The sequence below is a fragment of the Eleginops maclovinus genome, chromosome 23 (genome assembly GCF_036324505.1).
Source record: "Eleginops maclovinus isolate JMC-PN-2008 ecotype Puerto Natales chromosome 23, JC_Emac_rtc_rv5, whole genome shotgun sequence".
NCBI classification, from domain to species: Eukaryota; Metazoa; Chordata; class Actinopteri; order Perciformes; family Eleginopidae; genus Eleginops; species Eleginops maclovinus.
The window spans coordinates 1,685,001-1,706,154 of NC_086371.1; positions in this window are offsets into that span (position 1 = coordinate 1,685,001).

Consider the following 21,154-nt stretch of genomic DNA (forward strand, 5'->3'; position numbering starts at 1 on the left):
AGGAAGACAGATAGGAAGTAAACACTAAAGGGAACAGCAGAAGAAGACAGACAGGAAGTAAACACTAAAGGGAACAGCAGAAGAAGACAGACAGGAAGTAAACACTAAAGGGAACAGCAGAAGAAGACAGACAGGAAGTAAACACTAAAGGGAACAGCAGAAGAAGACAGACAGGAAGTAAACACTAAAGGGAACAGCAGAAGAAGACAGACAGGAAGTAAACACTAAAGGGAACAGCAGAAGAAGACAGACAGGAAGTGAAACTGGGTAAGAAAGCTAGATGTTTCCTCAGGTTTGAGATTGTTGTCTGTTTTTCCAGATGTTTACTTTTTGAAATAAGCATCATGTGATTACATACTTGATTCTCATTAGCTGTAACGTATTACAAAACAATGCCTTATATAACCAACACTGTCAAAAGCACACGTTTCTCTAGCTGTTGTTTATTGTTCTGCCGACACACACAAACACCCTGTGTGTTCTGTAAGTGTGTGAATGTTACCACAGGGAAATCACTCTCCTTCCGTTACACTGCAGCACACACCTCAGTTTATATACAGAGGGAATTCAATCCACAAACACATATCTCACACGCATAATGGACTGCTAAACCCCACACACCCACACACACCACTAACACCCTGCAACCCGATCAGAACTGAGATGATAATCTGTCTCTCCCTCTTTATTGTCTCTCTCTCACACCCTCACACACACACAGGCGGGGGCGTCAGGTGTATTGGATGTGTGTTATCCATCTGTGGCAGTAGGTTGCCGGGCCGAGGAAACAAATGAACACGGTGACTAATCCTGACAGGAACCACATGTTAGGCAACAAACCGCTTCCTTTATCCTCTACGCTCCTCCAATTAGGGATGTCCAAGTCTTTCCTCCTTCCCTCCCTCCCTCCTCTCCATTCTTTCTTTCTTTTCAGGTTTTCTCTTCTGCACCTACACCACCATTACTGTTGCTGCTGCTGCTGTTGTTGTTGTCATCATACTTTCCAGGCAAGCAACGTCTCTGTGATGGTAAGATTACTGTGTTGGGGTAAGAAAGACAGGACCTGAATTTAGCCATTTTGTTTAGGTCCCTATTTGTAATTTGTACACACTCCCCACCCTGAAGATCAGCAGGAGAGGACTCTTTAAAGTAGAGACACTACATACTGATATACACCTGAACATCAGCAGGAGAGGACTCTTTAAAGTAGAGACACTACATACTGATACACACCTGAACATCAGCAGGAGAGGACTCTTTAAAGTAGAGACACTACATACTGATATACACCTGAACATCAGCAGGAGAGGACTCTTTAAAGTAGAGACTCTACATACTGATATACACCTGAACATCAGCAGGAGAGGACTCTTTAAAGTAGAGACACTACATACTGATATACACCTGAACATCAGCAGGAGAGGACTCTTTAAAGTAGAGACTCTACATACTGATATACACCTGAACATCAGCAGGAGAGGACTCTTTAAAGTAGAGACTCTACATACTGATATACACCTGAACATCAGCAGGAGAGGACTCTTTAAAGTAGAGACACTACATACTGATATACACCTGAACATCAGCAGGAGAGGACTCTTTAAAGTAGAGACTCTACATACTGATATACACCTGAACATCAGCAGGAGAGGACTCTTTAAAGTAGAGACACTACATACTGATATACACCTGAACATCAGCAGGAGAGGACTCTTTAAAGTAGAGACACTACATACTGATATACACCTGAACATCAGCAGGAGAGGACTCTTTAAAGTAGAGACTCTACATACTGATATACACCTGAACATCAGCAGGAGAGGACTCTTTAAAGTAGAGACACTACATACTGATATACACCTGAACATCAGCAGGAGAGGACTCTTTAAAGCAGAGACACTACATACTGATATACACCTGAACATCAGCAGGAGAGGACTCTTTAAAGTAGAGACACTACATACTGATATACACCTGAACATCAGCAGGAGAGGACTCTTTAAAGTAGAGACTCTACATACTGATATACACCTGAACATCAGCAGGAGAGGACTCTTTAAAGTAGAGACTCTACATATTGATATACACCTGAACATCAGCAGGAGAGGACTCTTTAAAGTAGAGACTCTACATACTGATATACACCTGAACATCAGCAGGAGTAAAGATTGTCAGAAGAATTTTTGTGACACTTTTTACATGATTTAGTTTGAAGTCTGGAGGATGAAGGGAAAGCGTCCAATATTTCTCACTTAATGCTAGTGCATAAACTTTGAGTATCATGGCTTCCCTCCTCTAATCGTTCTGTTTAGCATTTCTGCCTTTTCACTCTGAATTATTCACATTCATTTTGCATATTGCAACAAGGAATATTTTAATGACATACATAATTAATACTTTCTGTGTTTAGCTAAAGATCCTAATTGTGTTAGGGACATACAGCAGATGGGAACGTCACAGCAGGATCTGCATTAAAAGAGACGGAGCTGTCAAAGTAAACTTTTGATTGGATTCCCTCTGATCTGCGGACATCAACGCACCACGGGTATTCGCTAGAGGAATCATTCACTCAAATGTTTCTTGTTCGAGTTGTTTCAAACACAACTTTAAGAGAATACTAGACCAAAAAGACCTATCCCTGAAGAAATATGCAGACATATTCTAATTCAAGCTAAATACTAAGGTCAACAGGGAGCTCTTTGTAGCACACTTTTATGCTAGCTTACACAAGCCAAACAATTTGCAGAGCTAGCAGCAAAGTGTTAGCACTTAGTCATATTTTGTCAGGAAAAAATGGACATACTGAATACTGGCATGACTGATCCCTTTAACAAAACGTGACCGCTGGAATTATTAAATCTGGTGTACATTTTCCATCCAATGATACAAACTTGAGTCATTACAGAGTCAAACCTCTCATTAGCATTATGAGTGTTAGGCTGTCCACCAAAGATGAATTTAAGGTATGCAAAACTAATCTAAAGTTAGCTTTCAGGAAGTAATAGCCACCAGATAACGACATGTATCTGAATGATTTGACATGTGAGTTAATATTGAGTTTCAGTCCCAATTAGTAATAAAAAAAGAAGGGTTAGCATTAGCAGTGTTAGCCCCCACACCTGTGTAAACCAAGGTAGACAATCCAAGCGAAATTGACAAATGTGTGTGCTGGGAAACCACCACTGCCACCTCTAATGAACAAAGACAAAAGGGGAGTAAAGTGAACATGAATCTGTCATATTAATCTACAACGCAGGCAGACCCATCGGACTGTGTGTTTAGTATTCAAGAATGGAAACGAGTGCCAGCAGTATTTATGCAGATCTGAAGCAGAAGGATCATTTCAAGGAAGCTTTTACACAACTCTCCGCCATGCAACTCATATTAATTAACCCGGGCGGCTGGGAGAAGACCATAATCGGCCGTGAATTACCTCTGCGGAGGTCACACTGCGACAGACAATAAAGATGTTATCCGTGCGGTGTCAGGTGAGCCGGCTGGAGGCTGAATGCCGATGAGAGGGAATTTGTTAACAGGCCGATGCAAGGTGAGCATTTACATTGTTCAAAGGCGCTCCATCTGTCTCAGGTGTTTTACCAGATAGTCCGAATCACGACGGTAAAACGTGTTGAAGTTTTCTTGATTAGCAGCATTACGAGCAGCCAGGTGTATGGAGGTCAGAGCGCCGACACCTCCTGCTACCCATGTGACTCCACAGCTGAATGGAAAACCACTGTTATTGCTCTTTCACTGTGAACAAGACGGCAAAATGTTCCTGTTTTTTATAAAATGCTACGGTCATAAGAGATAAAAAATGGGCTAAAGTGAGAAGGACATACAGTGTATGAATAACATCACTTAAAATATTCTTTAATTAACAGTTTGGCACGGCATCCCAGAGCAAGGCGTTCCAATAAATGACTCATAGGAGCTTTTTTTAGTCTGCAGTCCTTCAGAGTTAGGTTAGGAAACTTAAAAGACTTCACATTCACGATACTTACATCTTTACGTCAATGGTTCAACTTTAAGACTGGTTTGACTTCATCTCACAAATCTGGGTTACAGCTATTAAGTGAAGTAATGAAAAAGAAACGTGTGATGACATAGGGTTTGTTATCAGGAGTTTTTTCACCTGATTTTAACCAAATTAAACACATTTATGAGTAAAAGAGGCAGAAAATGTTGACTAGAAAAGCAGGTTCATGCTGAGGTCAGGATTCTGTTTTGAAACCATTTCAACATTTCACTGGCAGCCCATAAAGTCACCAGATGCTGTACATTTAAATAAAGCACAACTAGTTTATTGAAAGTAGTGACTAATGCTCTCATAAAGGAACCAGTCTGCTCTGTTGTGATTGGTCGACCTTTAAGAGCTGTCCCGCCCCTTAGCCTATCACACACAATGTGGTGGAGCTCTAGCCAATGGAAGCGCGATTGATTCAAAGTGATGTCACTGTGTTAAGGAAGTAAACAAAGGAGTCCAATGGAGGCGTTTCAGGCAGGAGTGTGTGGGAGAGACACTCCATCTGCAGGGAACACAGGGATTTTAGCCTTTGCAGACCATTTACATGCACTAAAACCTATAGAACAACACACTACAGGAGAGGCACATTAGGGCCTCTTTATAAATGCCTTGGTGTAGCTTCCCTGCTCGTTGCTTAAAGCTGCGCTGATACAACGGAGAATAATCCTCAGAATAACGAAAGCGGATATTTTTTGGGGCTGGACTCTGACGTCTAATAAACGTCATTCTGATCCGAGGTATAAATACACAAGCTGCCCTGATAAGTGTGGCTTTGAATAGAGAGACGCTTGTAATTTGCATTCATTGGACCATCATACAACAATACTAGTTCTGTGTGTGTGTGTGTGTGTGTGTGTGTGTGTGTGTGTGTGTGTGTGTGTGTGTGTGTGTGTGTGTTCTGTATCTGCAGTGGGACAGACGTTTAAATGTATTCTCTGCGTGCCAGCAGACATCCAAACACAGGTCAGCAGACGAGCCGCGCTTCCATTGATACTGACGCTGGTTTTTTCTCTGAGGTGGAACAGCGTCTGTCAGGCTGTGTGTGTGTGTATGTGTGTGTGTGTGTGTGTGTCTGTTTGTGTGTGTCTGTGTGTGCGTGTGTGTGTGTGTGTGTGTGTGTGTGTGTGTGTGTGTGTGTGTGTGTGTTTGTCTGTGTGTGCGTGTCTAACACATCTCTAAATATAATTCTACACACTTGCCAAGTTGCCCATGCGGCTGCCTTTCAGAGTAACGAGGAAAGTCTCGGCTTTACATCAGTGGGAGTGTGTGTGTGTGTGTGTGTGTGTGGGGGGGGGGGAGTGTGTGTATGAGTGAGTTTTGACAATGAAATACACCATGTGTTTCACCTTTTTTCGTGGCCTTTTCTTTCGCTTCATCCAAGCGTAGTGACCCATGGGCTGCAGTCCAAGATGAGAGCAAACACAGACTAGACACACACACACACACACACACACACACACACACACACACACACACACACACACACACACACACACACACACACACATTCAGTGCACATGCATATATTGTTCTTGGCAGGCAGTCACATGCAAACTAGTTCATGTAAACATACGCAGCATATGCACACATAATCTGTAGACACACACACATACACACACACTGATACAGAGCTTGGAATCAAACACACACAGGCTTTCATGCACATAAACACACGTCAGATCACACATGTCTTGTGCACAAAGGGAGAATAAATAGAGGTGTTTAAATGCATGCCAATACACACAGATATACTGCACACACACACCACCGACAGATTACAATATTCATGTGTGTGTTTAAACGCATGAACACACACCATAGACACCCATAGACCCTCTGAAGACTCATGGTGAAGACATGGTGAAGCTCTCGATGCCACTTTGCCGCCCAGGATAGTCTAGAGCACATCAAACTTCTCTCCAGTTATTCCATCTGACTCCTAGCTAACACTTTTAGCTCGTCCGTGAATAGCCGGGGATCTTTCGATGTGAAACACGGCTTTCATATCTTTTTTATCCACAACTCTGCAGCTCTCGTCCTTCGTCTTTAAGGGTTTACTGTGCATCCTCTGTGTCCTTCTCCAGATGCTATCAGTGGGGATAGCCGTTGTTCCCATCACCATGCTAGCCAGCTTTAGCGCGATTAGCTTCTCCCAGGTGTGAACAAGGCAGCCATGGAGCGTGGATGCACAACAACAGCCACTCAACGCCTAAAAAACTAACAAAAGCTCTCTCTGCAAGATAGTGGAATAGAAACAACAAAACATCAGAAATAAGGAAGCTGAAAATATTACACATCTGCAACAGCAACATTTAAAGCTCATATAAAGCAAAACTGTGTTGTGGCCTCAAACCGTTAGTATGTTCCCTTTTGATTTGGCCTCACCAAGTATAACAGTGCACACACACACACACACACACACACACACACCCCCGCAGTGAGACAGGGATGTTGGCGGTGCTGATCTCTCCTCCACACTGAATCGGGGATGCTGCAGCAGTCTGAGGCTGACGGCTCAGAGATTTAAGGCCCGCTGCTGCACTCAGCTGCCTGCACAGGATTTTCTAATTAGAGTTGGCGACTTGGCTCCGGCTTCGCCTCGCAATAAATCACCGAGCCTCTCAGGTGCATTCCCCGCAGCTCTGCTCAGTGGCATTTCACTATCAGCACACTGATTGAGTTCCCCTGATATTTTCGTCCAGGAGAGGAGGAAAATGGAAACACTGTGTGTGTGTGTGTGTAGTGTGTGTGTGTGTGTGTGTGTGTGTGTGTGTGTGTGTGTGTGTGTGTGTGTGTGTGTGTGTGTGTGTGTGTGTGTGGGATGGAGAGCATCCTTACCACATGACTCAGCCAAACAGCATTGTGAGGAGACATAATTGGGTGGAAATCGGTTAAAAATGCACATCCAGGGTGTCAGGGACCGTTTTCCTCCTCGTCATGTTACCTGTGTGTGACACATGAGGACTGCAGGTGATATGGTGAGTAAAAGGAACTCTCTCCCTGAACGCGTCATTGCAGAGATTTTGGAGCCAATTTCTATCCAGTTTCTCCATGTGGTGCAGAATTAGAGTTTGGTCAGGCAGAACAAAACCAATTACATTCCTTAACCAAAACTTTCGCAAGCTCAGTGCTTTCTGAAGAGGGAAGGAGACCTGTGTTCAGCTGGAAACTCACGAGCAGGTAATATTAGAAGAAAGGTCAGCTACAGTGTTTATTTGTTCCTGAAAACCATGCCATTATGCTTTTTAAATCATGCCAAGCGTGTTGTAGTTGTGGCGAAGCACATATGCAGCTTCCATCCCAGTATCCATAAACAGTGACGCTCCCGCAGGACACTCTGCACCTCCAGATTTATGTGCCATGCCAGTAGTCCATATGTAGGACAATGAAGCTGGATGAAGCCTGTGCTCTGTAGCACAGCACGAAGGACTTTACTCGTATGTCTTTACACTCAAGGGGTCTGGAATTTGGCCGTAAATCAAGCTACCCGGGCTTGGTTATGGAGCAGATCTGCCTGAAAGTGTTGTGCACTAGCACGGTGTCTGTATGCATTCAATTGATGTTATTTGATTATGTACAGTAAGGGATCATCGTGCAGCTTCGTCTTTCGTTGTGATGCAAGATGTTTGCTATCCTGGCTCCTAAATGGAGGACTGAGCCCCACATTGACCTCAGGACAGCAGAGACTCTGCATTTCAAATATTCAGCAGCGCTTACAATGGTAGGACTTGTTTCAAGTGAACATATCTGACCTTTCGTTGTTGTTGGGAGCTTTAATCCGCATGGTTTTGGCACTTATTGTAAGTCTCTTTGGATAAAAGCATCAAAATGAAACGTAATGATCCCACCCATGTTGTTGTGATTATTTATAATACTTCTTAACTGTGATTCAAAAGATGATTACTAAACAAGTAAGGCATATAGTAAGGATTATTTTGGAAGAGGAGAAACACTTTTGCATTCTGTCCACCCCTAATCGTATTGCAGATGCCATGTGCAGAAAAACATTAGACATTTTCAGCCATTAAACACATTCTGAATCATATAAGAACATGGTCCCATTATAGTAAGGGAACACTAAGAACACTTGTTGTACTAAATCAAGTCCAGCTTTGGAAAAAAGCTCCTGAAGTCTTTTTATTTATTGACTTAGTTTGTCCATGGAAGTTATTATTTACATTAAAAAAACTCAGGAAAAAAACCTGCTTTCAGTCACAAAGCAAACCTTTTTTTTACCAGAAGGGAAAAAAATAGAATATAAAAAATAATAACAAATAATAATAATAAAAATAATAATAATAATAATAATAATAATAATAACAAATAATAATAACAAATAATAATAACAACTAATAATAATAATAATAACAAATAGTAATAATAATAATAATAATAATAATAATAATAATAATAATAATAATAATAATAATAATAATAATAATAATAATGATATCTTGAAAATAAAATTAAAATATATTCAATTCTCATAGTAAAAATATATACAAAAATAGGAACAATAATTCCATGATTATAACCATAGCCATCATAGGCTGCAACCAAGATGGGAAACCATAGTCTCAAGTGTAACGAAAAGCATATTTATTTGCAATGTATGAAAACCCAAGGACCTAACGGACCTAAAAAAGCATTAGAGTCAGTTATCAGTAATGTGTGTGTGTGTGTGTGTGTGTGTGTGTGTGTGTGTGTGTGTGTGTGTGTGTGTGTGTGTGTGTGTGTGTGTGTGTGTGTGTGTGTGTGTGTGGAAATGTGCACCAAGACCGTGTCCAACAGTAGTAGAGTGAGCGCTTGCAGGATGGGATGCTGTTGGTCTTTTATTTCCAGCCACCCAGGAGTGGCTCATCAGGGAGATGAATGGAATACATGAGACACAAACAAGAGGGGGTCTTCACACCCAGCATAAATCTATTGTTGGTAATGTTTGGATACCGTCTCAGTGGACCTTCAACAATGCAACCCAGTTTTACACGGCCCAGGAGTGAAATCTCACCTCGGCCTACAACAACAACCTCCCTGCAGAATGCAAAGCCGGAGGAAATCATTTTAATGTAGTGTGACACGCTCTCACACCCCCAGTGGACGAGGATATTACCTGCTGAGTGTGAGCGCTGCAGAGCTGCACTGCAGACGAGGACGAAATGCAGAGCGACCCGGGGACTTCTCTGACTGCTGGCAGATATCAGCGCCGCTGAAAAATGAGCGCTCTCTCAAGTCATTTACTCTCTGTGATGGCGACACGATTGCATTGCACTTACATCGTCTGTGTGGAGATAAGTAAAGTGTGTTGGGAGAGAGAGGGAGGGAGAGAGAGAGAGAGAGGGGGAGGTTTTATTAGCCTTCACACTCCTAAACACATACTCTGTAGTGTACTCTGCTGATGACTGAAACACTCCTGTAATGACATGAATGAGAATGTGTGTGTGTGTGTGTGTGTGTGTGTGTGTGTGTGTGTGTGTGTGTGTGTGTGTGTGTGTGTGTCTGTGTGTGTGTGTGTGTGTGTGTTCAACTTCACTTCTGACCTCAGCAAAGAGACTTTGATTGGAGTTGGTCTGTTTCAAAGATGCAAAAGCTCGATTGTTGTACACCCAAAAGCTACTGCGTCAGTCCCCGGCTCCTCTAACAGTGCAACAGTACAGTAGAGTGGTGCAGGAATGGGTGCAGAAACCAGGGAATGAGTTAGCATCTTACTTACTCAGAGAAGGAGCTCAAGGATCTCGAGTGAGGGGACAGTGGAGCGTGAGATTGTCTGGAGAAGCTTTGCTTTAGCGCTGTGATGAGGAGAGATTGCATCCATCTTCATCCTACCCTCTGGTCGTGAAGGATGGGTCATGACCGGAAGAACGAGATTGAAGGGGTCAAAATGGGTTTTATCAGGAGGGTGGCTGGCATCTACCTTGGGGAAATGGGGAGAAGTTAAGTCACCCGGGAGGGACTCGTAGAAAAGGAGATTCAGGTGGTAAGAAGTCCAACTGGCTGCAAATCCATCTTGGAGGAGATCGAGGGGCAGACCCAGGACCAGGTGGAGGGATTATACCTCCACACTGGAATGGGAGCACCTTGGAAAACCCCATTTAGAGCTGGTTGATGTGGCCAAGGAGAGACTACTTTCGGGTCAGAACTGCTTCCTTTGAAACCCGACTCTTGGATAAGCTGTTGACAATAGATCGATGGAGTTAGCATGTTAGCATTCCTGGTTCTCTTATCTCAATGTCAATGGATTGTTGTTTAGCTTCCAACTCATTTTATCTCATCCCAAAACCACTTTGCTCGGAACCACAGTTACCTGTTTAATTCACTTCTGCAGATGTGTCCGGTCCCTTTCCCCTTTGGACTGATCTCCAACCAGTTGAGATCAGACGGGATACTTTACTCAAGGAGGAAGAATCAATGTTAGCCCACGATTCCCAAAAGTCTATCCTCTTGATGCATTTTGATCGTTAGAAACCTTAAATGAACTGAGAGGATGCAGACTGAGTAATTGGTCGATGAATTACATTAAATCCCATTCCACATTTAATATTTACAGACAAACACCCGTTCAGACAGACCACTAGTCTAAGATTTGCATGAGAATAAACAGAACTAACTCTAAACACAGGACATGAAAGGCATGTTCTTGTGATTACAATAACACCACACAGATTTATAAAAAGGAGACTGTGTGTAGTTAGGATCACAAGTTAATCCAATCATAAAACACACAGGGATAAAAAGACCTCACATGAAAGTAAGTCTATAAATTGAGATTAAAGAAGTGATTTAACCGGTGACAGTGATTCACCGACAGTTTAAACTCCTCCGGCAGGTCGTTTCAAAGACCATCACAGAGCAAATTAATGACTGTCGGTAATACTGCGCCTAATATATGATAAGCCACACCGAGTCCATGCCTCGCTTTCTCCAAAATGTAGAAATCACAGCTTTCGATGATGCTGATTTCTGTGTGTTAAAGGATCCGTACTGTACGCTCATCATCTCTGTTCCATTGCTGCTCCATCACTAAGAGATACTAGAAGCCAAAAGAGCTTTTTGTCTTGAGCCTCTCACTTTGTTAGCCCAGAAGTTAAATACCAGACGCAGCTTAAGTGAGTGATATTTCTCCTGCAGAGGGCTTTAATAGCCCCGTCGAACACTAAAAGCTCTGCAAATTGTTTAAAAGCAGCATCAGAGGACGGATGTTGATGCTGGTCTGGATCAAACAAACATTTAACCCCGGATGGAGCGCTCAGGAAATACAGAACTACAGAATAACCGCCTGTTCTCTCTCCGGTCTCCCATTGTATCCTCAGATTTCCAACCGTTCATTCACTTTGTTTCATTTACCTTTTTGTAAATCTGGTGATATTGCTTTTCCTATTGTCAACAAATACTTCGAACACACCAAAAGTTAGCATGCACCTGTAGAGGGTCAGGATCCTCTCTATGGTGCACCTGTAGAGGGTCAGGATCCTCTCTATGGTGCACCTGTAGAGGGTCAGGATCCTCTCTATGGTGCACCTGTAGAGGGTCAGGATCCTCTCTATGGTGCACCTGTAGAGGGTCAGGATCCTCTCTATGGTGCACCTGTAGAGGGTCAGGATCCTCTCTATGGTGCACCTGTAGAGGGCCAGGATCCTCTCTATGGTGCACCTGTAGAGGGTCAGGATCCTCTCTATGGTGCACCTGTAGAGGGTCAGGATCCTCTCTATGGTGCACCTGTAGAGGGTCAGGATGCTCTCTATGGTGCACCTGTAGAGGGTCAGGATGCTCTCTATGGTGCACCTGTAGAGGGTCAGGATCCTCTCTATGGTGCACCTGTAGAGGGTCAGGATCCTCTCTATGGTGCACCTGTAGAGGGTCAGGATCCTCTCTATGGTGCACCTGTAGAGGGTCAGGATCCTCTCTATGGTGCACCTGTAGAGGGTCAGGATCCTTTCTATGGTGCACCTGTAGAGTGTCAGGATCCTCTCTATGGTGCACCTGTAGAGGGTCAGGATCCTCTCTATGGTGCACCTGTAGAGGGTCAGGATCCTCTCTATGGTGCACCTGTAGAGGGTCAGGATCCTCTCTATGGTGCACCTGTAGAGGGTCAGGATCCTGTCTATGATGCACCTGTAGAGGGTCAGTATCCTCTCTATGGTGCACCTGTAGAGGGTCAGGATCCTGTCTATGATGCACCTGTAGAGGGTCAGGATCCTCTCTATGGTGCACCTGTAGAAGCAGAGGAGGATACCTTTTTAAACATAGCTTTGTTTATTATGTACGTGAGAATTTCCGTGTTTTTTTTAGACTTTTTAAGGTAAGTATGACACATCAAAACCCCCCTAGGACTATCAGCTTTTCCATATTGAATACAGCTGTTTAATTGAAGTAACGTCTATGCTTCAGTAAGAAATGAAAATCACACTTTTCTCAGCTCAGATGGAGTCAATGCTAACCATCTGTAAAATCTCAAGTGTACAGGACCGTGGTGTTTGATGGACAGGTGGGCAAGCGAAACCCCAGGTCAGGCGGACTTCGTGACAGAAATTGAGACTGCACATAAAATAAATCAAATATTGAAATGACACTTTGAATCCCCACACGATGACTAATGCAGTGCAGCCTTTTTGCTATCTCCCCGATACCCTGTCACACCTCAATCCCATCATGCCTTTCACCTCAAGCTGCAGGCACCATGAACACTGACTGAAAACACCATTTCCATCCAGAGCTCCTTAAAATGGGATGAAAGAAGGAAAGGAGTTTTTAGGATTGGAAGCCACAGTGAAATAGTCCACACCTGCAGACATAATTACAGTAAGCAGTGTTTGATGATGTGTCTGTTCTTTATTCTGTTTTACACCTACATAGTTTACCTTTTCCTGTGTTTTCTTGCACTATTTATGCATATTTGTTTATTCCCAAAATGGCAGTTATGTTAAAACAGCTGCTTTTTGTAGCCCATGGTGGAGAGGAGCAGGGAGAAGAACATCTCATCTGACCTGCAGTATTCAGTTTTTTGCTTTATGTAGAACTAAAAAAGTCTGTGATTCTTTTCAATCTATTGCATGTTCAATAAGATGTGAAACCAAGGCAGATTTACAATTCAATCCTGCTAATTTAGCAGTGAATTTAAAGCCTTGTCAAGCTTGGGAATTCATATTTCATATTGGCGCATGACCTTTGACTTCACTACTGTCTTCCTTTATACCTAAATCATAAACACTACACAAACGTCTCTAAAGCAAGTAGTTCCTTTCTTTCGACTCAGAAAACAATCAGCAGTCTGAGGGATTAATCTGTGACAGATCTGTCGCTGCTGACTTATTTTTTCTTGTAAAGCAGCGACAGTTCGGTGGACACGAGGCCCGACGGAGCCCGGCGTCCGCTCGCTGAGTCAGCACTTCTGGACGTGAAGGACACTAACTCAAAAGCTCTGACTGCCGGCTAATTGTATGGATCTGCCCTGATCAATCCAATGTATTACTGCAACAGGGGCAGGAAGGTGGAGGTGATGGGGGTGGGGCGGGGGGGGGGGGGTCTCATGGGGATTACATGGAAATCTGACCAGGGGAGAGGAATATCGTTGTCCATGTGCAGAATACAGAGCTGGTCAAACTGCAGAGAAATCCATGATGCACCGATGCAGATATGTCCATCCGAACACTCATAATGTGGACTCATGGGTTTAGGGTTTGCTTATGGGTTTAGGGTTAGGGCGGGGGTTTGCTTATGGGGTCTTCTAATTAAATGTACCTTCTATTTGTTCTTTTAAATGCTGTATCCTTATATTTGCTATTAATTAAACTCCGAAGGATCAATTAACTGAAGCTTTCTTGGACACATTTGTGATTGTGAGCTGTCTGAGAAATGGCTTCACCTCAGTTTTAGTTCGTCCAGCCCACAAGTTGTAGAGCTTTACCTGTACGAGTCATTAGGTGTCGTGATTGGTCAACCGCTTAGAGATGTCCCGCCCCTTAACCTATCACGTACAATTTGTTGGAGCGCTAGTCAACGGAAGCATGAGTGTTGCATTGTGATGAGAAGAAGTAAACAAAGGAGTCCAATTGGGGTGTTTGAGAGTGGGGGATGGGAGTGGGTGGGAATTTTAGCCTTTGCAGACCATTTACATACACACAAACCTATAGAACACACTGTAGGAGAGGGCAACCAGTCCAAAATAGGGCCTCTTTAACTTTAAATACCATCACATTTGTACTTTTCATATCAGGAGAAGCTCTGGAGGAATGAATGATGTTAAGGATGATGTGATGCAGATTATTGTGCTGCTAATCACGAGTGAGGGTTCGTCTTTGTCCCTCCATACTTCATCCCATCTCTGTACCAGAACTCAGAAAAGTGTCAGTCGACATCAGCAACAAACTGTGAGCTAATGTGCATCGACAAGATATCAACAATCCCATCGAACTGAACAAATACGGAATATGACCCGGAGCAATCCTTTTCAGAAGACAGAGTCCAGCAGAGGAACTGTAATGCGTTGTGAAGGCTGTGAGTACGTTGATGGGATCGCTGCAAAGGCACAAAGCTTCTGGAAGGAAGCCTGCGAGACAAAGCCACCGGCTCTCAGAGAAATCAAAGTCGCCATGCTGTGACAACCCAGAGAATTAGAAGTCCAAACCAATTCCCCACGCTGTGAGTAACCCTCTCGCTTGGAAAACTTGTCAACTCTGCCGGCGTGACGTTATGAAAACATGGATCAGACATGCGGGGGAAAAGACATCTGATCGCTCACAAGCAGAAGAAAGGCGAGAGGAAGAGATGGAGCCAAGACGGTGGAAGTTGGATGGAGCTTATCAGCGGGTGGCAAAAAGAGAGGAGACATCGAGTCAAATTCAAACTGGGAGTCATTACGGGGCAGCTGGACCTGTAATCCCCCGAAGCCTTCTGGGAGTTCTGAAAGTTTGGGGATGTGTATGAAATCCCAAAGTGAGACTGATCATCACTTAAGCATTTATCAGTATGTAGAGTCTCTACTTTAAAGAGTCCTCTCCTGCTGATGTTCAGGTGTATATCAGTATGTAGTGTCTCTACTTTAAAGAGTCCTCTCCTGCTGATGTTCAGGTGTATATCAGTATGTAGAGTCTCTACTTTAAAGAGTCCTCTCCTGCTGATGTTCAGGTGTATATCAGTATGTAGAGTCTCTACTTTAAAGAGTCCTCTCCTGCTGATGTTCAGGTGTATATCAGTATGTAGCGTCTCTACTTTAAAGAGTCCTCTCCTGCTGATGTTCAGGTGTATATCAGTATGTAGTGTCTCTACTTTAAAGAGTCCTCTCCTGCTGATGTTCAGGTGTATATCAGTATGTAGAGTCTCTACTTTAAAGAGTCCTCTGCTGCTGATGTTCAGGTGTATATCAGTATGTAGAGTCTCTACTTTAAAGAGTCCTCTCCTGCTGATGTTCAGGTGTATATCAGTATGTAGAGTCTCTACTTTAAAGAGTCCTCTCCTGCTGATGTTCAGGTGTATATCAGTATGTAGCGTCTCTACTTTAAAGAGTCCTCTCCTGCTGATGTTCAGGTGTATATCAGTATGTAGAGTCTCTACTTTAAAGAGTCCTCTCCTGCTGATGTTCAGGTGTATATCAGTATGTAGTGTCTTTACTTTAAAGAGTCCTCTCCTGCTGATGTTCAGGTGTATATCAGTATGTAGCGTCTCTACTTTAAAGAGTCCTCTCCTGCTGATGTTCAGGTGTATATCAGTATGTAGTGTCTCTACTTTAAAGAGTCCTCTCCTGCTGATGTTCAGGTGTATATCAGTATGTAGTGTCTCTACTTTAAAGAGTCCTCTCCTGCTGATGTTCAGGTGTATATCAGTATGTAGTGTCTCTACTTTAAAGAGTCCTCTCCTGCTGATGTTCAGGTGTATATCAGTATGTAGTGTCTCTACTTTAAAGAGTCCTCTCCTGCTGATGTTCAGGTGTATATCAGTATGTAGAGTCTCTACTTTAAAGAGTCCTCTCCTGCTAATGTCCCCGCTGTTTTTGCCCGCCCTCTTTAGCTGTGTCTTGTTGATTCCTGTCTTTCCCAGTCTCCTCAGTCAATGTCCAGCACAGCCAGTATGAGAAAAATAAAGCATGAATAAACTCCTTCTTTAAATCAGCTATTTTCCTTTGAACTGGAGTGTATGCAGGCATTTCTGTCAACCATAAATAAATAAAGGGAATATTTACTACTCGTTGTCACTTAGCTGTCACTGGTGGAGGCTGCACAGCCCCTCCTCCCCACCTCAGATGTCAAGGCCTCTTCAGGGCTCCCCAGGGGAAGACCTCAGCAGGGGCTGCATGGTATAGGATCTGATTCAAAGGCATCGACTGTATCGACGCGGTCAATCTTTAAAAATATGAAAATAAATCCGATCCTGACTGCTGGTGGTGTCTTCATGGATTGATCTGAAGCACAGTTGTAGGCATTATACAGTGTGCCGTTGGGACAGAGCTCTTCTCTCTTACTCTCTATTTTTATTCAGTGTGCTTCATTGGCATTAATATGCAGAACAGTACTGCCGAGACAAAAGATCAATTTCCTTTCCTGCATGAAATCCCTTTCCTATCTCTCTTTACTGTCCTCGTCTATCTCACACAGCCTTTTCTCTTACACTCAAACACATACATTTCACCCAACACACACACACACACACGCACACACCCTCTCTATCTCCCGGGTCACACGGCGGTTCCCCGGAGAGGCGTCTGTCATTGCCTGACATTGTACCGTATTGTTATTCAGCTCCACGTTCTATTCGCATGACAAGATATTCTGGCCCTGATGGAACTGCGTCGTTTCCACCGAGGCTCGTTTTACGATCGTCTGCAGACGCAGTAGGGAAGCCGGTCTGCAGGAGAGCCATCTGTTATAATGGCGACGAGCTGTGGAAGCAGCGAGCTCTCACAGAGTTTCAGAAAACACAAACATCACCGTGCAAGTGTGGGGAACTTCAGAGGGGGAGTGTGTCGAGATAACACACAGGGTGACAGTAAGTCTCTGTGAGGCTATGCTAACATGAGCAATGCTAACATGCACACACTGACCAGGCTTTGGCGGGTGATGGTGTAGCAGGAGACAAAACACTGTATTCCCTTAAGATTACAAAAAAAATGTAATCAGATTACTGTTCTATTAAGGATTACTATCAGGAGTACAGTGTTAGTAAACTAAACTAAGAGAGCACATAGTTTTGTTTGTGAAAAGCATCAAATGTGAGCACAAACTACAGTTAATAAAGGAAGGAATCCCATCTGAGCTGACAGAAAATGCTCCATTTTAGTTTAACACACACAGATAATCTAACACACACTATTTTATGGACATATAGGTTCTCCTGCTGGATTAAATTAACAAGTGAACCAAAGAAAGTGAAAACCATAAAGCAGATTCAGGCAGTAGGCATAGATTCACACTTAAAGTAGAGAACAGAGCAGAACAGCTGACAGAGAGAAACATCTGATCCACTCAGAGTTTTGAAAAAAGTCAAATATTTTTGAAAAAGGGAGAATTTTGAAAGAGTCGAAATCTCGAAGAAAAATCAGTATTTAAAAAAATCAAACATTTTGAAAAATGTTTTACAAATCTGATTTTTTGGGAATAACTGAAATTTCCTTACTCTTCCTTCTCCAGGTGCAGCTCGTCTGAACCGCATTGAAGCAACACAGCACAGAGGAACTAGAGGGAAACAGAAACAGGGAACACATACAGCCCTAACACTGTGCAGCATTATAGGCTTTACTGCCAATGTAGAGTCCAAGAAGGAGCTCATGATTTCCCTTCTAGAGTTGTATTTGCAGTAACACTTGGTATCTCATTCTGCCTCTATTTGGCATCAGCCAGGATTACCTCTTTAACAACATAACTCTCATGGAACCGAAGCAGCTTGATACCGCTTCCTCCCTGTGCCTCATGAAGTCCGAGGACCAGAAGCATTAAAGAGTGCGCTAAGACTCTGGACTTGAATCAGAGCGGTGTGAGTTACAGATACGTTCTGTATTAGTGCCGGCACCAGACTCTCCTGTAGAGTCGTTGTACTCTGTGAATCTGTCAAGAGCATAATCCCTTTCTGGCATGAACAGCTCCTCGTGTGAGTTTCCCCGACTTCACTTCTTCTTCAAACACACGGGTGTACATGTGCATAATCCATCCTGCAATTTAGTCATGTATGCTCGCAGCCATGAGAAAACACACGCCTGGGACTCGTGTTAAAGCCCCTGCAGACACGCTTTGCCACAGCGGGTCTTTTTTTTCTCAGCTTTGTGATGCATGTTTCTGGATCTGCATAATCCGTCCGCGGGATCACACTATCTGATCCGAGTTCTTAAACACACTGAGGATTCGGCTCTGTCACTCAGCTGCAGCGGCGGTTTGGTGGAGCAGCTAGTGAGCTCGCAGTTCTGACTTCCTAATCAACTGTTTTATTCTGTGTCACCGACACAGAGGCGTGTGGAACTGTTTGCATTTGAAGAAAAGTACTATCTTTCTGAAAGTCAACTGAATAAATGTAATGCAGGAAACTAGTTCACCTTCCAGTGTTCATGGTGTCGGATAACAGGTTTTTAAATAGGCCATGATATGCTTTTCGGAGTCCTCCCTATCCTGGAGTGTGTTGGATACGTTTTAATGCATGTAAATGGCCTTCCAAGGCTAAAATCCCTGTGTTCCCCCCAGAGGGAGTTTCTCTCTCACACCTGTTTGCTTTCCTCAAGTGTGTTGTATAGGTTTTTTAGTCTTCCAAAACAAAGTGACATCACTATGTAACACTTATGCTACTATTAGCTAGCACTCCAACACATTGTACATGATGGGCTAATGGGAGCAGTAAAGACACTACATACTGATACACACCTGAAAATCAGCAGGAGAGGACTCTTTAAAGTAGAGACCCTACATACTGATGTACACCTGAACATCAGCAGGAGAGGACTCTTTAAAGTAGAGACTCTACATACTGATATACACCTGAACATCAGCAGGAGAGGACTCTTTAAAGTAGAGACGCTACACACTGATATACACCTGAACATCAGCAGGAGAGCACTCTTTAAAGTAGAGACTCTACATACTGATGTACACCTGAACATCAGCAGGAGAGGACTCTTTAAAGTAGAGACTCTACATACTGATATACACCTGAACATCAGCAGGAGAGGACTCTTTAAAGTAGAGACGCTACACACTGATATACACCTGAACATCAGCAGGAGAGGACTCTTTAAAGTAGAGACACTACATACTGATATACACCTGAACATCAGCAGGAGAGGACTCTTTAAAGTAGAGACACTACATACTGATATACACCTGAACATCAGCAGGAGAGGACTCTTTAAAGTAGAGACGCTACACACTGATATACACCTGAACATCAGCAGGAGAGGACTCTTTAAAGTAGAGATGCTACATACTGATACACACCTGAACATCAGCAGGAGAGGACTCTTTAAAGTAGAAACACTACATACTGATATACACCTGAACATCAGCAGGAGAGGACTCTTTAAAGTAGAGACTCTACATACTGATATACACCTGAACATCAGCAGGAGAGGACTCTTTAAAGCAGAGACACTACATACTGATATACACCTGAACATCAGCAGGAGAGGACTCTTTAAAGTAGAGACACTACATACTGATATACACCTGAACATCAGCAGGAGAGGACTCTTTAAAGCAGAGACACTACATACTGATATACACCTGAACATCAGCAGGAGAGGACTCTTTAAAGTAGAGACACTATAGACATGTGACTCATCTTAGTGTTGGTTAAGATAACTATTCAGTTAACATGATCTACCCTAACCCTAACCCTAACCCTAACCCATCCAGTGACTTCAACAGCCATGATATGGACCTTAAATGTTCCCAGCCTGCAACAGCCCAGCCATGTGAAGTCTGAAGTGTGACACCAAATATCCCGGTGCGCTCCGACTCTCTGCAGTGTCCCGGCCAACCGGTGCCGAGTGTTTCTGCCGCTGCTGCCTCGCGGCCGCTCTGCCCGGGTGTCACGGCGAACGCATGACATTGGGGACGAGTGTTTTGGCATGGAGTCACAGGGGGAATCCTCTCCTTTCTCCTTCCTGTACCACCCCCCCTCCCCCCATTCAGAGGAGAGTCGTCCACCACCTCGTCCCCATTGACAGCACCAGAGGCAGCGGCTCTGCGGTCCCTATTTATAGGCCCATCCAATCCCCTGCTGCTGCCACGGCCAATCTGTGTGACTGTGGGCCGGCGGCGGTGGGTTTAGCTGTGTTCTCCTGATGGGATTAGCAGTGACATCACATTTGGATTCCCTCGAAGCAGCCAGGCGGGCCTTTTTGCTTCTCTCCTCCTCATACTTCATTTTTTTCTGCTACTTCTTCCTGAACGTAGATGTGTACACTCGCGATCTGTTGAGAGTATGCCATCTGCTCCCTTCACACTCATGGAGCGAGGCCCATTAATAATTAGCTAACTGTAGCTAACAACAGATGACGCCGCGACTCGTATGACTGGCAGAGATATTGGTTGTGTTGTGACACACATTCGGAGGCCATATTTTTTTCCTCTGAGGTGCCTCGTTTGCATTTCAAAGTCTGCAGCGTCTGATCATCCGAGCACCAGTAACCACCCAGGACAAACGTCGATGTTGTAGCGCTAATTGATTCTTGTGCCATTAATCAGTGTCATATTTCCCTGGGCTTCTCTTACTCAGTGGTGTTTGTGAGCAATCCACCCCCCCCCCCTTGATGTTGTAAGCAGGGATCCCCCGAGTCCATACTGTCATATCAAAGTTGCTTCATTAGCTCTGGCCCTTCTCCACTCCCATCCATCATGACTCAACGACCAGCTCCTCGGCACACGACGTGACGCACTCTCTTTGTTAGTCAGGCTGATGCACTCCCTCACAACTTCTTCTCAAACCCGATGTGACTGATGAATCAGCTCCCACAGTCTTCCCACTGACATCGCTCAGGACCACACGAGCCGCTTTTGTCTTCGTGGTGGAGGCTCGTCACGCGCGTGCCGCCTGGTGTGAAGGCTTCACGAGGCTCTCCTTATTTCACACATACTGAGAAGGGTCAGCGAGGGGATCAAGAGCTGCACAACACCCACTTTATGAAGGAAAATGCAATGCTCAGACTAAAGGAGAAATGAG